A 6403-nucleotide genomic window follows, 5' to 3' on the forward strand; every position below is an offset into this window, starting at 1 on the left:
GACTAAGATTGGTTCAAAAGACCTCATGAAAGAAACAAGAACAAGAAGTGAGGATACCCGGCCCGGAGGAAGCCCGGGGTCCCCTTCTGGAGCCAGGCCCAGAAGGAGGACTCGTCGGCGAGCGTCTGGTGGCCGGGCTTGCCACGGAGCCCGGCCGGGCCCAGCCCGAAAAGGCAACGTGGGCAACACCTCCGCTTCTCCGTCCCGCGGGCCCACCACCTACGGGAAACATCGATGGGGTCGGGTGCGCTGCCAGAAGGGTGGCAGTGAAAGCGGAGGGTCTCGACGGACCAGACCCGGGCGACAGAAGCTGGCTTTGGGGACGTGGAACGTCACCTCTCTGGGGGGGAAGGAGCCGGAGCTTGTGCGGGAGGTGGAGCGGTACCAGTTGGATCTGGTTGGGCTCACCTCTACGCACAGCGTCGGCTCTGGAACCTTACTTCTGGATAGGGGTTGGACTCTATTCTTCTCCGGAGTTGCTCAAGGTGTGAGGCACCGGGCGGGTGTGGGGATACTCACAAGTCCCCGGTTAGGTGCTTCGTTGTTGGAGTTTACCCCAGTGGACGAGAGGGTCGCCTCCCTACGCCTGCGGGTTATGGGGGGGAAAACTCTGACTGTTGTGTGTGCTTATGCACCCAACAGCAGTTCAGAGTATTCGGCCTTCTTGGAGACCCTGGAAAGAGTCCTGTATGGGGCTCCTGAAGGGGACTCCTTAGTCTTGCTGGGAGACTTCAACGCACATGTGGGCAATGATGGAGACACTTGGAGGGGCGTGATTGGGAGGAACGGCCCCCCTGATCTGAACCGGAGTGGTGGTTTGTTACTGGACTTCTGTGCTAGTCATGGATTGGCCATAACAAACACCATGTTCGAACATAAGGATGCTCATAAGTGTACGTGGTACCAGAGCACCCTAGGCAGAAGGTCCATGATCGATTTCGTTATCGTATCATCGGACCTGAGGCCGTATGTTTTGGACACTCGGGTAAAGAGAGGGGCGGAGTTGTCAACTGATCACCATCTGGTGGTGAGTTGGGTCGAGTGGCGGGGGAAGCCTCTGGATAGACCTGGTAAGCCCAAACGTGTAGTTCGGGTGAACTGGGAACGTCTGGAGGAGGCCCAAGTTCAGGAGGCCTTCAACTCACACCTCCGGCGGAGCTTTTCGGGCATTCCTGTGGAGGTTGGGGACATTGAACCAGAGTGGTCGGTGTTCAAAGCCTCTATTGCCGAAGCCGCGGTGGGGAGCTGTGGTCTCAAGGTCCTAGGTGCCTCAAGGGGCGGTAACCCTCGAACCTCGTGGTGGACACCGGTGGTCAGGGAAGCCGTCCGACTGAAGAAGGAGGCCTTCAGGGATTTGTTATCCCGGGGGACTCCCGAGGCAGTTGCAAGGTACCGACAGGCCCGAAGGGCAGCAGCCTCATCCGTGGCCGAGGCAAAGCAGCGGGTGTGGGAGAAGTTCGGCGAAGACATGGAGAAGGACTTTCGGGCGGCACCAAAGTTGTTCTGGAAAACTGTCCGACACCTCAGGAGGGGGAAGCAGGGAACCATCCAAGCTGTGTACAGTAAGGATGGGACGTTGTTGACCTCAACGGATGGAGTGTTGGGACGTTGGAAGGAACACTTTGAGGAACTCCTGAACCCGACAACTCCGCCCTCTATGTTAGAGGCAGAGCTGGAGTATGACGGGGGATCGACACCAATCTCCCGGGGGGAGGTCACTGAGGTCGTCAAACAACTCCACAGTGGCAAAGCCCCGGGGGTGGATGAGATCCGCCCGGAAATGCTGAAGGCTCTGGGTGTTGAGGGACTGTCATGGTTGACACGTCTCATCAACGTTGCGTGGAAGTCGGAAACAGTACCGAAGGAGTGGCAGACCGGGGTGGTGGTCCCCCTTTTCAAAAAGGGGGATCAGAGGGTGTGTGCCAATTACAGAGGCATCACACTACTCAGCCTCCCCGGGAAAGTTTACTCCAAGGTACTCGAAAGGAGGGTCAGGCCGATTGTCGAACCTCAGATTGAGGAGGAACAATGCGGATTCCGTCCTGGTCGTGGAACGACGGATCAGCTTTTTACTCTCGCAAGGATCCTGGAGGGGGCCTGGGAGTACGCTTATCCGGTCTACATGTGTTTTGTAGACTTGGAGAAGGCGTATGACCGGGTTCCCAGGGAGTTACTGTGGGAGGTGCTGCGGGAGTATGGGGTGAGGGGGTCTCTACTCAGGGCCATCCAATCTCTGTACTCCCAAAGCGAGAGCTGTGTCCGGGTCCTCGGCAGTAAGTCGGACCCATTTCCGGTGAGGGTTGGCCTCCGCCAGGGCTGCGCTTTGTCACCAATCCTGTTTGTAATATACATGGATCGGATTTCGAGGCGTAGTCGTGGGGGGGGGGGGTCTGCAGTTCGGTGGACTAAGGATTGCACCACTGCTTTTTGCAGATGATGTGGTTCTGATGGCTTCATCGGTCTGCGACCTTCAGCACTCACTGGATCGGTTCGCAACCGAGTGTGAAGCGGCTGGGATGAGGATCAGCACCTCCAAATCTGAGGCCATGGTTCTCAGCAGGAAACCGATGGACTGTCCACTCCAAGTAGGGAATGAGTCCTTACCCCAAGTGAAGGAGTTCAAGTATCTCGGGGTCTTGTTCTCGAGTGAGGGAACAATGGAGCGTGAGATGGGCCGGAGAATCGGAGCAGCGGGAGCGGTATTGCAGTCGCTTTACCGCACCGTTGTGACGAAAAGGGAGCTGAGCCAGAAGGCAAAGCTCTCTGTCTACCGGGCCATTTTCGTTCCTACCCTCACCTATGGTCATGAAGGATGGGTCATGACCGAAAGAACGAGATCGCGGATACAAGCGGCCGAGATGGGTTTCCTCCGCCGGGTGGCTGGTGTCTCCCTTAGAGATAAGGTGAGAAGTTCGGTCATCAGGGAGGGACTCAGAGTTGAGCCGCTCCTCCTTCGCGTCGAAAGAAGCCAGTTGAGGTGGTTCGGGCACCTAGTTAGGATGCCACCTGGGCGCCTCCCTAGGGAGGTGTTCCAGGCACGTCCAGCTGGGAAGAGACCAAGGGGTAGACCTAGGACCAGGTGGAGGGATTATATCTCTTCGCTGGCCTGGGAGCGCCTTGGGATCCCCCAGTCAGAGCTGGTTGATGTCGCCAGGGAAAAGAAAGTTTGGGGCTCTCTGCTGGAACTGCTACCCCCGCGACCCGACCACGGATAAGCGGGAGAAGATGGATGGATGGATGAAATTCAAAAGTATGTAGTATTAGAAAAGGTTTAGATTATTTCCAGCTGCACCTTGGCAATAAACCAAAAGAAAAGTTGTCATAAAAAATAATAATAATAATAACAGGAAGTAAAAAGAAACAAAAAACAAATATAAAACATTTGGAAAATACAAATTAATTAAAGAAATAAAGTATGTAGCACTTCAAAAGGTTTGGTGTGTTTTAAGCTACTGTACTAACAAATAAGTAGGTTGACTTTCTGAATTTGTGTCCCCTCTGCTGATTGTCCGCTAAAGAAAATATAATCTTATTTTCATAAAGTTGTACTTAGCATGGGTAAATGCACTTAATTACTGTCCACCACTGCTCGGCCCCGGACTCACCTTGTTCGCAATTCCCTGCTTTTGTAACTCAGAAACAAATAACTCTTCCTGGAAACATGAAATCAAGCTTGTTAGCAAAATTGGTGCCATAAAGTCACTTCACCTCCTTTCATGTGTTGCACTCCAAAGCCTCGTTGCCATAGCTACATGAAGGACAATAAGGAATTATGTCCTTTTGACGTGAGTACACTCATATGGGCAGGGCCGGCCCTCGGCATAGGCAGTATAGGCGAATGCTAAGGGCACATCAACCTATAGGGGGCGCCAAAAATTGAGGAGAAAAAAAAGGGAAATAAAAAAAAATATATATTTTTTATTTCATAACAACACAATATCCCGATTTTGGATCAACAAAGTACATCTTATTATCTTATACTAACAGAACTACGCCTATATTGCGTATAGCGCCCATAAACTATGGCACACCCCCCCCCCCCCAAAATCAAGTTGAACTGCCCCAGCCCCAGTAAAAACCAGAGGTTTATGTGAAATTGTTATTTATTTTTTTAAATAATGGTAGTGTGCAATTATAGGTTTTATATTTATGTTCATTTAAAATAAATCAAACTCCCAAAAAACGTACACAGCTTCTGTGTGCTTTTATTAACATTGGAATTTACTGTGTAAGCGGCCGCGGGGGGAGAGCTTTAGAGAGCTCTCTCCTGAAAGACTGAGAGGCTCTGATAACCTCAGCTCAGTGAGGTAAAGGCACACCTTTATATGATCATTATAGTTATAAAAAAATAAGAGAATAGGTGAAAAACAGGTATAAAATAATATATGACAGTACAAAAAAGTTGTTATTAATAAACAAAAATACAGTTTGAAAGGGGAGTGATTTTTAAAGTATCTATAAAGAAAAAGAAAATCTACTTACAGTTCTGTTTCATATGGGTGTTGTTGAGAGATGTATCCATAGAGCTCCTAATGTTGCTCTCAAAGTGCACCAGATTGATGCTTTTAACTTCAATATTAAAAAAAAAAAGTCTTCCCGGGGGTGCATGCCCCCGGACCCCCCTAGAGGAGGTGAGGTCCCCCCCACTTAAATCATGTTCAAATGGATAGGAAACTAAATACAGTTGCACACATCTTGTGTCCATATCTTTCTGTGTTGGTGGTAATGCCACAACCATGCGTGCGCGAGTCATAGTAAGTGTAAGTGTCTGCATTTGGGGGGGGGGGGCGCCAGCTAAAATCTTGCCTAGGGCAGCAAATTGGTCAGGGCCGGCCCTGCATATGGGGCTCAGCAGGACCTCGGCTCCTTTGCAGCCTTGGGGCCTAAAAATACCACAGAGTGAACGTATTGCTTACATTACTGCTCACCTTGGGGGGAGACTGCTTTGTGCACAATTACAATGCTCTACTAATGAGGTAATCATGATTAGCATTACCGTCGCTCCGGCTTTGAATGGCCACATGCTAATAGCAGCATTTAACCACACATGCCCATTTCACACCAGTGCCTTTTCAGCTCCGGCTCGGAGCTAGAGCCTGAAAAGCGCCGGGTTTTCCAGTTCACACCGGAGCTGCGCCGGCTCTTAGCTCCGGAATCCGCTTCATTTCCAGCTCCAAAAAATTGTCGGTCCAGAGGCAAGAGCTTTGGAGCTAAGAGGCGACGTCGCTTACGTCTCTCTTGCGGCTTTCACACCAGCGCTTTTCAGTTTCTAGCTCCGAGCGGGAGCTTTTCTGGTTCAGCTCCGGTTTCCCTTTTCAGCTCCCGCTCTGTGCACACCGCCCACTGGCGCCCCAGAGCTGCCCTTGCTGCGTCATGACGTCACCGTTTACATCGCTGATTTGCCCCCCAACGGCAGCTCACAACAACAACAACAACTGCGTCGGGTCGATGATCGTGTTGCTTTTAATCACACGAAGCCAGAATAAATTGAATAACGACTTCTCCAACCTTATACTTTTCTCCAGAGTGCCGTGGTTCATTGTTTATTAATGTGTTTCTGCAGCATTTACCGACCGCTGCAGTGCTGGCTGCTCTTCCACAGAGTTTCTTCTCCCGTTAGCTCCCGGTTAGCTCACACTGCAGCGGCCGCTCTAAAGTATTCACTGTCCGACTCACCCCAGTTCCCCTTAGCCTAAGTGAATGTGTGTCAGTCTGAATTGACACTGTTTGGTATCACAACGCTGTTATGAAAGTTTCTCTGGTATAAAACGGGTGATGTTAGCATAGCAACCGAAGCTAAACTGACTACTTGCATCCGATAGCTGCAATAATACAAAACAACACGTCTGCCTCTCTCCACAATGATCGATAACAGCGAACGGATGGTCAAAGTAAGGCACAAATAAACAGAATCACACGAAGCCTGGTTAGTGTTGCCTGACTTTATAAAGTGTGTTTATAGGCACTACTGCTTGTAGGCAGGCATAACAGTCGACCCATGGGAGGTGGGTTTAGTTTCCTGCACGCCTCGACGTAAGAGAGAGGTAAGCGACGTCACCTCTTAGCTCCAAAGCTCTTGCCTCTGGACCGACAATTTTTTGGAGCTGGAAATGAAGCGGATTCCGGAGCTAAGAGCCGGCGCAGCTCCGGTGTGAACTGGAAAACCCGGCGCTTTTCAGGCTCTAGCTCCGAGCCGGAGCTGAAAAGGCGCTGGTGTGAAAGGGGCATCTTACGTCGAGGCGTGTTCTTGAGGAGGAACCAGCATGCTACACATGATGCCAATTACTTCAGTTACATGATATGCCTCCTATCTGCAGGATGTTGTGGGAGATGTTTCCCATGCCCTGCAGCAAAGCAACAACACAGGTGAATGAATGTGAGCTCATTGACAATCTGCCAGCTG

The sequence above is a fragment of the Pseudochaenichthys georgianus genome, chromosome 20, assembly GCF_902827115.2.
Source record: "Pseudochaenichthys georgianus chromosome 20, fPseGeo1.2, whole genome shotgun sequence".
Lineage (NCBI taxonomy): Eukaryota > Metazoa > Chordata > Actinopteri > Perciformes > Channichthyidae > Pseudochaenichthys > Pseudochaenichthys georgianus.